At 44.2% G+C, this 14499-nt stretch overlaps 1 long non-coding RNA gene across 1 annotated transcript; it reads left to right on the top strand.

Moving 5' to 3' along the window:
- The first annotated feature begins 607 nt into the window (after positions 1-607).
- Positions 608-11731, top strand: LOC140384873 (uncharacterized). The gene is made up of 4 exons (XR_011933184.1): positions 608-640; positions 4942-4971; positions 9456-9485; positions 11702-11731. It is a non-coding gene; the product is annotated as an uncharacterized lncRNA (long non-coding RNA).
- The last annotated feature ends 2768 nt before the right edge of the window (positions 11732-14499 follow it).

The following is a 14499-nucleotide window of genomic DNA, read 5'->3' as shown; positions in this document are numbered from 1 at the left end:
CCTAACTGCAAAGTCGAGATTTTCAATTCAAAAGAAGGTTGTTCTTTTGGAATCTGGGCCTAAAAGCCAGTCCTAAACACTAAACGTCTTTACTGTGATTGACCAACTCTCCTGGGCTATATTCCAGCTTCCAACCAACGAGTCTAAAATTTGTGGTTATAAAATCTCATCTGTTGAGTTGACTAGGGAGATCTTCAACTGAAAATGTTATATTTTCCCAACTTACATCTTGAGTTACTTGCCTTTCAGCAACAACAATCCCATCAACTTTGACAACAGGTATGAAAGTGACAATATGCATTCAGCAATGTCTTCAGAATGAAGATGGTTTAAAAAGCCTCATATATTGGCCTGGAGTTTTCGATTGAAACACCAATGGGAATGTATTAATTTAAAGCGTTACGATCATTGTCATGCAGGAGACACAGGGCTGAATCTTTTCATCGCCACCTGACAACATGCGAATTTCACTAAAAGTTGATGGAATCATCATTTAGCATTCCCATTCTTAGCATTTCATCTCCAGTGATTCTTGAGACATAAATTCATCGTTGTAATGTTGAACATTTGTCATTCAATTGATCAATTTGGTTCAAATTATGTCTTTCAGCTGAAAGTCCAGTTGGAGGCACTTTGCCAAGTAAGGAATATTTTAATTTTACTTTATTCAAATGAGGCAAATTCGTAAAATCTTATCAGATTATGTTGCACAGAGGAAGATTTTTTCCCAGCTCAATCTCAACACTGTAACAAAAGAAGACTGTAGTCAGATCAATATTAATATGGTAGGTTCCTATTCTGCAGCAGTCAGGATTCCCACGATGAAGAAAATATTTTTGTGTGCTTTGCAAATCCAACATGATGAATTTCGTGCACAAATGGTCACTGAACTGTTGGAATCAACGAATAGGCTAAACAGGCTTCAATTCTTCTTTAGTATTAGTTGCCTGAATAACACCGTACCCCAGTCTATCCACTTATCTGGTAGCTGCAACTGACAGTCCCTGAGAAGGGACATCAACATACATCATACAAAAATGGGTGTTGGCTCGCAAGTGCAGACAACAATAAAAGTGAATGCATTCATTAATCTGGCACTCTGCTCAGCCACTATCAATCGCTTTCCTATTCACAGTCTAATGCCCCCTATCCTTGGTTTTCCAAATATGCTATAAATGGAAAAGAAAGAGCCCTTACGGTGAAACCACCACCCTCCATCAAGGAAGAAATAGCGAGGCATCTGGATGGAAATTTTCCCATTGGACAGACGCAGCATGGGTTCATAAAGGGCAGGTCGTGCCTAACTAATTTAGTGGAATGTTTTGAGGACATTAACAGTGCGGTAGATAACGGGGATCCAATGGAAGTGGTATATCTGGATTTCCAGAAAGCCTTTGACAAGGTGCCACACAAAAGGTTTTTGCATCAGATAAGGATGCATGGCATTAAGGGGAAAGTAGTAGCATGGATAGAGGATTAGTTAATTAATAGAAAGCAAAGAGTGGGGATTAACAGGTGTTTCTCTGGTTGGCAATCAGTAGCTAGTGGTGTCCCTCAGGGATCAGTGTTGGGCCCACAACTGTTCACAATTTACATAGATGATTTGGAGTTGGGGACCAAGGGCAATGTGTCCATGTTTGCAGACGACACTAAGATAAGTGGTAAAGCAAAAAGTGCAGAGGATACTGGAAGTCTGCAGAGGGATTTGGATAGGCTAAGTGAATGGGCTAGGGTCTGGCAGATGGAATACAATGTTGACAAATGTGAGGTTATCCATTTTGGTAGGAGTAACAGCAAAAGGGATTATTATTTAAATGATAAAATATTAAAACATGCTGCTGTGCAGAGAGACCTGGGTGTGCTAGTGCATGTGTCGCAAAATGTTGGTTTTCAGGTGCAACAGGTGATTAAGAAGGCAAATGGAATTTTGTCCTTCATTGCTAGAGGGATGGAGTTTAAGACTAGGGAGGTTCTGCTGCAATTGTAAAAGGTGTTAGTGAGCCCACACCTGGAGTATTGTGTTCAGTTTTGGTCTCCTTACTTGAGAAAGGACGTACTGGCACTGGAGGGTGTGCAGAGGAGATTCACTAGGTTAATCCCAGAGCTGAAGGGGTTGGATTACGAGGAGAGGTTGAGTAGACTGGGACTGTACTCGTTGGAATTTAGAAGGATGAGGGGGGATCTTATAGAAACATATAAGATTATGAAGGGAATAGATAGGATAGATGTGGGCAGGTTGTTTCCACTGGCGGGTGAAAGCAGAACTAGGGGGCATAGCCTCAAAATAAGGGGAAGTAGATTTAGGACTGAGTTTAGGAGGAACTTCTTCACGCAAAGGGTTGTGAATCTATGGAATTCCTTGCCCAGTGAAGCAGTAGAGGCTCCTTCATTAAATGTTTTTAAGATAAAGATAGATAGTTTTTTGAACAATAAAGGGATTCGGGGATATGGTGTTCGGGCCGGAAAGTGGAGCTGAGTCCACAATAGATCAGCCATGATCTCATTGAATGGTGGAGCAGGCTCGAGGGGCCAGATGGCCTACTCCTGCTCCTAGTTCTTATGTTCTTATGTTCTTCCCTATTCCCACAGCATCATTCTTCACTTTAACTCCCGGTTCCTTGATCACAGAAATCAGCAGAATATGAGTGACAACTCTGATGAGCAGAAATTGATCAAAAAGCTAAACTCTTTCCATCAGAAGCTACCAATTGAAAATCTTGCTCCCATCAGTATAACATTAGCTCAGAAGCTGCCACTTCTCACTGCATTACATGCTGTTAATAAATGAAACTAATAATCTTTGTTGTCACAAGTAGGCTTCCATTAACCCTGCAATGAACTTACTGTGAAAAGCCCCTGGTCGCCACATTCCGGCACCTGCTCAGGTACACAGAGGGAGAATTCAGAATGTTCAAATTACTTCACAGCATGTCTTTCGGGACGTGTTGGAGGAAACCAGAGCACCTGGAGGAAACCCACGCAGACACAGGGAGAACGCGCAGACTCCGCATAGACAGTGACCCAAGCCGGGAATCAAACCTGGTTCCCTGGCGCTGTGAAGCAACAGGACTAACCACTGTGCTATCACGGTGCTTATATTCTCCAGCTTCAATATTTTTATACACATACAGATGCTTTGTTTGTAATATTACCTAAAAATTCAATAACTTATGAAATGAATACGAATTGAGGTATAACTGGAGGTTAATCAAGAACAAAATTAATTCAGTTAAAATGAAAGGATTGACTTTCAATAACTTGTTTATTGATATTTTCCATTGATAAAAATGGATCATTTTGATGCTTCCTACTCTGACATCATCAACTGTATCCAGTCCAGCATTGGGAACAACTGCACCTTCAACAACAGATATGGAATTTTAAAACATATGTAACAATGGTGTTTATCAGTCTTAAAAAGAGCTCAAATTAAGATTGATCATCATCATTAAAATATTACTTTGCAGCCTAACCAATATTTCTAAAGCACAGAGGTCAACCTTTACCTATCCAACTCCGGTAAATTAGAAGATTATTCAGTTAATATTCAGGCAATTACTGATTCGGAACTCGACTTCTTCCTCCATCGCTGATTTAAACCCTGCAGCCTCTCTGAAAGCAAATGGGACACCCACCTAAGTTAGATGATTGAGTTCCTGAATTCTGGGTGGAGACACAGTGCAGGATTCTCCATTTGGGAGACAAAGTGTTGCTCACTGGACCGAATTGCATGAGTGGAATAATCTGCATGGGACTCGTCCAGTTGGAGATGATTGTTTACCCATGAACTTTGGAATTTGTGCTCCCCTGCTGAGGGCAGGTAAAGTTACCCAGTATGAGGATAAAAGTTTGGCCACAGCAGAGCCAATTAGAATGGAAACATGACCCGGTGAGATGTTCCGTGTCTCGCGCAGATACTGTTGTTTTACTGAAGGAAAATCTTTTATGAAATTCGTCGGACTACCTTCGCATTATGATAGCTGGCTCGCATTTCCTTTGGGACTTTATTAGGGAAACGAGTCAGGAGATACAACAAGTCCAGCACTCTACCCTTGAGAATTTGGAGGAAATCCCATTCCCCTGACAACCGATTAGTTGGGTCTGAAATTGGTGCTGGAGATTCTGACTAGCTGGAGCTGCTTACATGCTCTCCACTCCCCAAACATCCTGATTTTAACCAAGAAGATAGATTCACAGAGACCTGCCCCATGATTTTAGAATCAGAGCTCAATTGCATGCTGGACGAGGTGGAGAAGAGGAGGGAGACCCTCTTCGCCAGGGTGGGCCAGAGTCTGAATCCCGCCAGTGTTAACAAAGTCGGGGAAGGTTGCAGAGGCAGTGAGTGTTGCCTGCCTCACCAGCAGTACTGGGACGGGGGCAGGAAAAAGATAAATGACCTCCTCAGGGCAGCTTGCGTGAGTCACTCCCTCTGTGCCTGTCGCATCACTCCTGTCCCTCAAATGTCACATTACCCTCATTCCCCTAGAGGCCAACCAAAGCCCACCTCCCTGCATCTCACTTCCATCTCACTTTCCACCAAAATCTAACACCTTCATTGTAATCTTTGGCCAGGTGCCTTGCTCCACTGCTGTCCACGTGGCTTTCCACCTAGTTTTCCGCTTTCCCCCCACAGTCCAAACATACGTTGGGTGGCTGAATTGGCCCTGCTAAATTACCCCTTAGTGGCCAGGAATGTGCAGGTTAGCTTTTGCGGATCGGGTGGTGTTGACCGTGAGGTGGACATGAATCAAGTGTTCATTCAGAGGGTTGGTGCAGACATGATGGGTCAAATGGCCTCCTTCTGCACTGTATGATTCTGATTCAGTGGAGAGTCTTTGTGAGCAGGTACCTTGGTTTACCTCATATCAGCATTTCTCACTGAAATATGATGTAGTTGCGCAATATTCCCCTCACTCAAACTTCCAAATCTTTACTTTGCAGCAACAACAACAATGGCACCAACAACAACAGGTATCAAATTGCTAATATAAATTGAATGATTTCCCATTCACCTCACAACAAATTCATTGCAATGAGAATGACGGTGGATTTCAGAACTCAATAATTTGCATTCACTATTAAAAATCACAGGATTATTTAGTATTGCTAATAAGTATATCTTCTCATGTTAGTAAAATAATAACTTTATTAATCAGAAGAATGTGCATTAATTATTCGAAAGACTTCATTGTCGGTGATGAGAGTTTTGGTCATCGTCTTGAGAAGGGGTGAGTGCCCTGCACAGTCTCTGTTCCAGAAGGCCGTGCTCATTAAATGCCAACCTCTGTAATGATGGCTCATCCTTGGGGTCCTTAAGGGGGAGGGGGAGCAGCCCCAAGTCGTGGTCCACGTAGGTACCAACAACATAGGTAGGAAAAGGGATAGGGATGTAAGGCAGTAATTCAGGGAGCTAGGGTGGAAACTTAGATCTAGGATAAACAGAGTTATTATCCCTGGGTTGTTACCCATGCCACGTGCTAGCGAGACGAGGAATAGGGAGAGAGAGGAGTTGAACACGTGGCTACAGGAATGGTGCAGGAGGGAGAGTTTCTGATTTCTGGATAATTGGGGCTCATTCTGGGGTTGGTGGGACCTCTACAAATGGGATGGTCTACACCTGGACCAGAGGAGTACCAATATCCTGGGGGGGAAATTTGCTAATGCATTTCGGGAGGGTTTAAACTAGTTCAGCAGGGGCTTGGCCACCTGAATTGTAGCTCCAGTATGTAGGAGGTTGAGAGTAGTGAGGTCATGAGTAAGGTTTCAAAGTTGCAGGAGTGTACCGGCAGGCAGGAAGGTGGTTTAAAGTGTGTCTTCTTCAATGCCAGAAGCATCCGGAATAAGGTGGGTGAACTTGCGGCATGGGTTGGTACATTGGACTTTGATGTTGTGGCCATTTTGGAGACATGGATACAGCAGGGACAGGAATGGTTGTTGCAGGTGACGAGGTTTAGATATTTCAGTAAGCTCAGGGAAAGTGGTAAAAGAGGGGGAGGGGTGGCATTGTTAGTCAAGGACAGTATTACGGTGGCAGAAAGGACGTTTGATGAGGACTCGTCTACTGAGGTAGCATGGGCTGAGGTTAGAAACAGGAAAGGAGAGGTCACCCTGTTAGGGTTTCCTATAGGCCTCTGAAAAGTTCCAGAGATGTAGAGGAAAGGATTGCAAAGATGCTTCTGGATAGGAGCGAAAGCAACAGGGTAGTTGTTATGGGGGACTTTAACTTTCCAACTATTGACTGGAAATGCTATAGTTCGAGTACTTTAGATGTGTCCGTTTTTGTCCAATGTGTGCAGGAGGGTTTCCTGACACAGTATGTAGATAGGCCAATGAGAGGCGAGGCCATTTTGGATTTGGTCCTGGGTAATGAAACAGGACAGGTGTTAGATTTGGAGGTAGGTGAGGAGTTTGGTGATAGTGACCACAATTCGACACGTTTACTTTAGTGATGGAAAGGGATAGGTATATACCACAGGGCAAGAGTTATATCTGGGGGAAAGGCAATTATAATGCGATGAGGCAAGACTTAGGATGCATCGGATGGAGAGGAAAACTGCAGGGGATGGGCACAATGGAAATGTGGAGCTTGTTCAAGAAACAGCTACTGCGTGTCCTTGATAAACATGGACCTGTCAAGCAGGGAGGAAGTGGTCAAGTAAGGGATCCGTGGTTTACTAAAGCAGTCGAAACACTTGTCAAGAGGAAGAAGGCGGCTTATGTAAAGATGAGGCATGAAGGTTCAGTTAGGGCGCTTAAGAGTTACAAGGTAGCTAGGAAGGACCTAAAGAGAGAGCTAAGAAGAGCCAGGAGGGGACATGAGAAGTCTTTGGCAGGTAGGATCAAGGATAACCCTAAAGCTTTCTATAGATATGACAGGAATAAAAGAATGACGAGGGTAAGAGTAGGGCCAGTCAAGGAGAGTAGCGGGAAGTTGTGCGTGGAGTCCGAGGAGATAGGAGAGGTGCTAAATGAATATTATTTGGCAGTATTCACACAGGAAAAAGATAGTGTTGTCAAGGAGAATACTGAGATTCAGGCTACTCGACTAGAAGGGCTTGAGGTTCATAAGGAGGAGGTGTTAGCAATTCTGGAAAGTGTGAAAACAGATAAGTCCCCTGGGCCAGATGGGATTTATCCTAGGATTCTCTGGGAAGCTAGGGAGAGAGATTGCTGAGCCTTTGGCTTTGATCTTTAAGTCATCCTTGTCTACAGGAATAGTGCCAGAAGACTGGAGGATAGCAAATGTTGTCCCCTTGTTTAAGAAGGGAAGTAGAGACAACCCCGGTAACTATAGACCAGTGAGCCTTACTTCTGTTGTGGGCAAAATCTTGGAAAGGTTTATAAGAGATAGGATGTATAGTCATCTGGAAAGGAATAATTTGATTAGAGATAGTCAACACGGTTTTGTGAAGGGTAGGTCGTGCCTCACAAACCTTATTGAGTTCTTTGAGAAGGGGACCAAACAGGTGGATGAGGGTAAAGCAGTTGATGTGGTGTATATGGATTTCAGGAAAGCAGTTGATAAGGTTCCCCACGGTAGGCTACTGCAGAAAATACGGAGGCATGGCATTCAGGGTGATTTAGCAGTTTGGATCAGAAATTGGCTAGCTGGAAGAAGACAAAGGGTGGTGGTTGATGGGAAATGTTCAGACTGGAGTCCAGTTACTAGTGGTGTACCACAAGGATCTGTTTTGGGACCTCTGCTGTTTGTCATTTTTACAAAATGACCTGGAGGAGGGCGTAGAAGGATGGGTGAGTAAATTTGCAGATGCCACTAAAGTCGGTGGAGTTATGGACACTGCGGAAGGATGTTACAAGTTACAGAGGGACATAGATAAGCTGCAGCGCTGGGCTGAGAGGTGTCAAATGGAGTTTAATGCAGAATAGTGTGAGGTAATTCATTTTGGAAGGAATAACAGGAAGACAGAGTACTGGGCTAACGGTAAGATTCTTGGCAGTGTGGATGAGCAGAGAGATCTCAGTGTCCATGTACATAGATCCCTGAAAGTTGCCACCCAGGTTGAGAGGGTTGTTCAGAAGGCGTATGGTGTGTTAGCTTTTATTGGTAGAGGGATTGAGTTTCGGAGCCATGAAGTCATGTTGCAGCTGTACAAAACTCTTGTGCGGCCGCATTTGGAGTATTGCGTGCAATTCTGGTCGCCGCATTATCGGAAGGATGTGGAAGCATTGGAAAGGGTACAGAGGAGATTTACCAGAATGTTGCCTGCTATGGAGGGAAGATCTTATGAGGAAAGGCTGAGGGACTTGAGGCTGTTTTCGTTAGAGAGAAGAAGGTTAAGAAATGACTTAATTGAGCCATCCAAGATTATCAGAGGATTGGATAGGGTGGACAGTGAGAGCCTTTTTCCTTAGATGGTGATGTCCAGCACGAGGGGACATAGCTTTAAATTGAGGGGAGATAGAAACAGGACAGATGTCAGAGGTAGGTTCTTTACTCAGAGAGTAGTAAGGGCGAGGAATGCACTGCCTGCAACAGTAGTGGACTCGCCAACACTAAGGGCATTCAAATGGTCATTGGATAGACATATGGGTGATAAGGGAATAGTGTAGGTGGGCTTTCAAGTGGTTTCACAGGTCGGCGCAACATCGAGGGCCGAAGGGCCTGTACTGGGTTGTAATGTCCATGTTCTATGTTCTATGACGAGCAGTCAGACAATATTAGGCCCGCAACGGCATGTCTCTCAAAGGGAACCCCCCTTCCCAATCCTGTGTCCAGTGATCAGACACCGTATGACTTTCAATAAGTGCACCCCCACAAATCCAAAGTGGAATTGCCCACTTAAGTGCCTCAGTTGCTGGTGGGCTGAGGAGGCCATTCAGGAGCTGACACACCATGGACTTCATCGGGCAGAGGCAGGAAGGCAGTGAGCTCACAACTCACCTCTGGCTGCTTGATGAAATGCCGCACTGCCACCAAATTCAGCATGGAGGAGGGCATTAAATTCCACCCAATGTCTACATAGTTGCAATTTTCAACAGCAGTATTTCATGAATCGGAAATATTTGACCCAATATTTCGGAATTAACCTTTGATTTTGTACAGCAAATTTCCATTGAGTAAGTGTGAAATTGTACTAAAGTCAAAAATTATCAGCACAAATTGTCCCATTGGATTCTGTGCTCCTTTTTCCAACAGCTGTCTAAATCCATCCTCATTACTCTGATATTAATCCAGGTCCCAGTATCTTCCCCTGCTTCAAATGTTTATTCACTTTGCTGTGTAAAGATACAATGATTCCTCTATCAACCATCGCCTGTAACATGTTATCACCTTTGCTGCACATGCACGGTCGATCTTCCTTTTCCAAATATATTCAGCACTCCCTCATTAAATCAATGTTCCCCACTCACTTGACAACTGGGATTCTGAATTGAGAAGTGATGGAATGATTTTCCATTCTGTATATTCACATCATTAACTGTTTTCTTTACAGCATCAACATCAACATCAACTTCAACAACAAGTATGTAAAAAACAACATTCTGTCAACATATGTTTTCCATAATCTTGGATTAATATTTCTTCCTGTGAACAAGAGAGTTTCCCATTTCTATACCAAAGAGGTCAACTTTTACCTGTCCAACTTGGGTAATTTAGAAGATTCGTCAGTTAATATCCATGTAATTACTCATTCAGAACTCAACTATTTCTTCATCACTAATTTAAAACCTGCAGCATCTCTGAAAGTTGTAGTGATCTGCATATCTCTATGCATATAAAGGGTTAATATACAGAAGTAACAGCTAGATAACCACTAGATGGCAGCACTAGAGATGGGAAGAAAGACAAGCTGAAGCCGAGTTCCCTCCTCTTCATGTTGGGTGTGACTAGCAGACAGAGGTAGAGGGAGATAGCTCAGAGTGCAGGTGTAGTTAATCATAGTTTAGATATGTCTAATATTGTTAATTTAATCTCTAGTTGAGTTAGTGAAGAGAGACCAAACTCGCAGTTTTATTGCGAACGTTCCTCAACAAACAATTTGCTTTAATTGGAGACCTGGAGTGTAAATGAACATCGAGTACAGGATCATCTTGGAAAGAAGCAAATGAGTAACATATATTACACAATGTAATATAACAAAAGTAAATGGGACACCTGCCTAAAGTAGGCCTCAGCCCCAGAAATTTCTCCAGTGAGTCTCCAATGGCATTTTTACTGGGATCAGAGTGGAGTAGCTGGTACAACGTTCCTGCAGGGAGAATCGGGGTAGCAACAGGTGGCAAGAATCAAGAACAATTTTCACTCTGTACGTTTCTGTGGTGCGTGCATGTAATTCATATAAGTGTGTGCTGTACCACATACCTGTTTTGGGATTCATCATATGAATCCAAACTTTGGTTTTGGGAATTCAAGTATAAACCGGGAAATAGGGGACTCTGATTGAGAAAGAGACAAGCACACTGAAATAAATGCAATTTAAACAAGCTTGGAGTTAATTACAATCAAATTCTAACCTAGGTTCATGGTCAGAGTTCCCAGTCTAAACGCTGAACAATAGATGATCCGTTTATAGACTTCTGAGTGAGGCACAGTGCAGGAATCTCCATTGAGGAGACTAAGTGTTGCCTCCTGGACCAAATTGCATGGGTGGAATAACCTGCATGAGACTCGTCCAGCTGGTTATGATTGTTTCCCCATTTTCATTGGAACTTGTGCACCAAGGTCTGTGAGATCTAAGACAATTCCTCACTTGGCGCCTGAAAGGACCTCGTGGCGTAAATGTTCAGGACGATGGCCACCGGGAGTGTGTAAGCTCCCCCATTTCCCTGCTGGTGTGCCATCATCTGGCAGATAAGTCGCACTGTCTCTCTGCACAGCCAGAGTCAGCGGCGGCATGCCGATCTGGCACGTCCTCGAATGACAGGAGCTGCTGCTACACATGAGGCTCTCCAACCTGGATGGCTGCCACCTGTGTCTCTGCTTCCCGCTCCTCTATTGCTCGCTCCATTGCTGCACTCTGCGCAACTGCTGCTGATTCCTCCTCCTCAAGAAGTTCACACTCGCATAGCAGCAGGGCTTCTCCCAGGGCTGCAGCCACCAGTAGGAACACCAACATTCCTGGTTGTGTCCCAATATCCATTGTCTGCTGGGGGTGAAAGATCAACTTGTTAGTATGGTGCGTACCTCTGTACCCAATCAGGTCCACTGGGCTACACAGTGGCCGCGACTGGTCCGCCCCGCATTTCCCCCAAATCTCCTTTCTCCCCCATAAACCTCTCTCACTGCCCAGACAGGGAATCCCATCCCAGAAAGCAGGGGCAAAATCCGGGCCAGCAACCTGCAGTCACTCCTATCCATGTCTGACCTCGTCTCTGTCTCCCTCACTAGCCACGACGCCGGTCTCCTGATTTTCTTAAAGCACAAGTGAACCACGCCTTCGGGACCTCAGCCCATCGTAGGCGGAGATTCGTTGTGGCCCTGGACAATGCTGGGTCGGGCCCGCTAATGATATGCTAACGGTATCTACTGTATGTGCGGAGTGAAACGCATTGACGCCGTTTCTGTGGTGACAGAGAAATGCATCAAATGGGCGCCTGCAGCAATTTTGGCGTCGGATGCTATTCTCCCGTTTTCCGATTTTGCCGTCGGATAACGGAGAATCCCGTCTCATGGAACATTCTCTGATAACAAGATCATTTTGTATTCTCAACACTTAAATCATCAATTGTATCCTTCCAGAGTCAACAACAGGAGCAACTTCAACAACAGGTATGAACTTAACCACATCACGTCAACAAAGTAATAAGTATTTTCCACATCTGCACTAACTGTAACCTCACCAGTGGCTGCATCATTGAGTGTATCAACTATTAATGTACAAATAATTCGAAAATTGAAACAATATCCACCAGAATAAAAGTGTTCAGAAATGTGCTGCCCACAAAAAGTAGATCAACACCATACCTCACCACCCCATGTGTGATTGAGTGAATTGTGAAATGTCAACAGCAGTGATTGAAATGAGCAAGTATTATCATCCCAGTGTATATGGGCAAATCCAAATAATCAAACTCCCTGAACACCAATGAGGAAACCAGAGTCAGTCCACTCAGCATATCCAGTACAAATTTCAGACACCAGGGGCTGCATTCTCCGATTTTCAGGCTATGTCAGGAGGATCCGTGTAAAACGCCTAGCCTCCACGGCAAAAACGGGTGGAGAATTGTCGAGTCCGTGGCCGCGTATGCGCACGGCGACGACCTGCAGCGGTGGCGTCGTACAACATTGCTCCGGCCGATCGTGCACCCGACCTGCCAGATAGTGCCACACAGGACATCTCCTACACTCCGGGCCACCCCCCACCAGTCCTCCCAGTCCTCGCCAAGATTTTAACCAAGAAGATAGATTCACAGAGACCTGCCCCATGATTTTATAATCAGAGCTCGATTGCATGCTGGACGAGGTGGAGGAGAGGAGGGAGACCCTCTGCGCCAGGGTGGGCCGGAGACTGAATCCCGCCAGTGTTAACAAAGTCGGGGAAGGTTGCAGAGGCAGTGAGTGTTGCCTGCCTCACCAGCAGTACTGGGACGGGGGCAGGAAAAAGATAAATGACCTCCTCAGGGCAGCTTGCGTGAGTCACTCTCTCTGTGCCCGTCGCATCACTCCTGTCCCTCAAATGTCACATTACCCTCATTCCCCTAGAGGCCAACCAAAGCCCACCTCCCTGCATCTCACTTCCATCTCACCTTCCACCAAAATCTAACACCTTCATTGTAATCTTTGGCCAGGTGACTTGCTCCACTGCTGTCCACGTGGCTTTCCTCCTGGCGTTCCGCTTTCCCCCCACAGTCCAAACATATGTTGGGTGGCTGAATTGGCCCTGCTAAATTACCCCTTAGTGGCCAGGAATGTGCAGGTTAGGTTTCGTGGATCCGGTGGTGTTGACCGTGAGGTGGACATGGATCAAGTGTTCATTCAGTGGGTTGGTGCAGACATGATGGGTCAAATGGCCTCCATCTGCACTGTATGATTCTGATTCAGGGTAGAGTCTTTGTGAGCAGCTTCCTTGGTTTACCTCATATCAGCATTTCTCACTGAAATATGATGTAGTTGTGCAATATTCCCCACACACAAACTTCCAAATCTTTACTTTGCAGCAACAACAACAATGGCAACAACAACAGTTATCAATTTGCTGATATAAATTGAATGATTTCCCATTCACCACAAACAAATTCATTGTGATGAGAATGACAGTAGATTTCAGAACTCGAGAATTGGTGTTCACTATTAAAGATCACAGGATTATTTCATAATTCTAATAAGTATATCTTCACCAGTTAGTAAAATAATAACTTTATTAATCAGAAGAATGTGCATTAATGATTCAAAATACTTTATTGTTGGTGATGAGAGTTTTGGTCATCGGCTTGAGAAGGGGTGAGTGCCCTGCATCGTCTCTGTTCCAGAAGGCCGTGCTCATTAAATGCCAAACTCTGCAATGATTGCTCATCCTTGCGGTCCAAATTCCATCCATGACGAGCAGTCAGCCAATATTAGACCCGCAAGGACAAGGGCGTGTCTCTCGAAGGGAACACTCCTTCCCAATCCTGTGTCCAAGGATCAGACACTGTTTGTTTTTCATAAAGAGCACCACTACAAATCCAAAGTGGAATTGCCCACTTAAGTGCCTCAGTTGCTGGTGGGCTGGGGACGCCATTCAGGAGCTGACACACCATGGACTTCATCGGGCAGAGGCAGGAAGGCAGTGAGCTCACAACTCACCTCTGGTTGATTGATGAAATGCTGCACTGCCACCAAAGTCAGCACGGAGGAGGGCATTAAATTCCACCCAATGTCAACATAGTTGCAATTATCAACAGCGGTATTTCATGAATCGGAAACATTTGACCCAATATTTCTGAATTACCCTTTGATTTTGTACAGCAAATTTTCATTGAGTAAGTGTGAAATTATACTAAAGTCAAAAATTTTCAGCACAAATTGTCCCTTTGGATTCTGTGCTCCTTTTTCCGACAGCTGTCTAAATCCATCCTCATTACTCTGATATTAATACAGGTCCCAGTACCTTCCCCTGCTTCAAATGTTTATTCACTTTGCTGTGTAAAGATACAATGGTTCCTCTCTCAACCATTCCTTGTAACATGCTATCACCTTTGCTGCACATGCACGGTCGATCTTCCTTTTCCAAATATATTCAGCACCCCCTCATTAAATCAATGTTCCCCACTCACTTGACAACTGGGATTCTGAATTAAAAAGTGATGGAATGATTTTCCATTCTGTATATTCACATCATTAACTGTTTTGTTTACAGCATCAACATCAACGTCAACTTCAACAACAAGTATGTAAAAAACAACATTCTGTCAACATATGTTTTCCATAATCTCGGATTAAAATTTCTTCCTGTGAACAAGAGAGTTTCCCATTTCTGAACCAAAGAGGTCAACTTTTACCTGTCCAACTTGGGTAAATTAGAAGATTAGTCAGTTAATATCCATGTAATTACTCAT

This window comes from Scyliorhinus torazame, chromosome 10, assembly GCF_047496885.1.
Source record: "Scyliorhinus torazame isolate Kashiwa2021f chromosome 10, sScyTor2.1, whole genome shotgun sequence".
NCBI lineage: Eukaryota > Metazoa > Chordata > Chondrichthyes > Carcharhiniformes > Scyliorhinidae > Scyliorhinus > Scyliorhinus torazame.
This window is presented reverse-complemented; position numbering and strand designations above follow the sequence as displayed.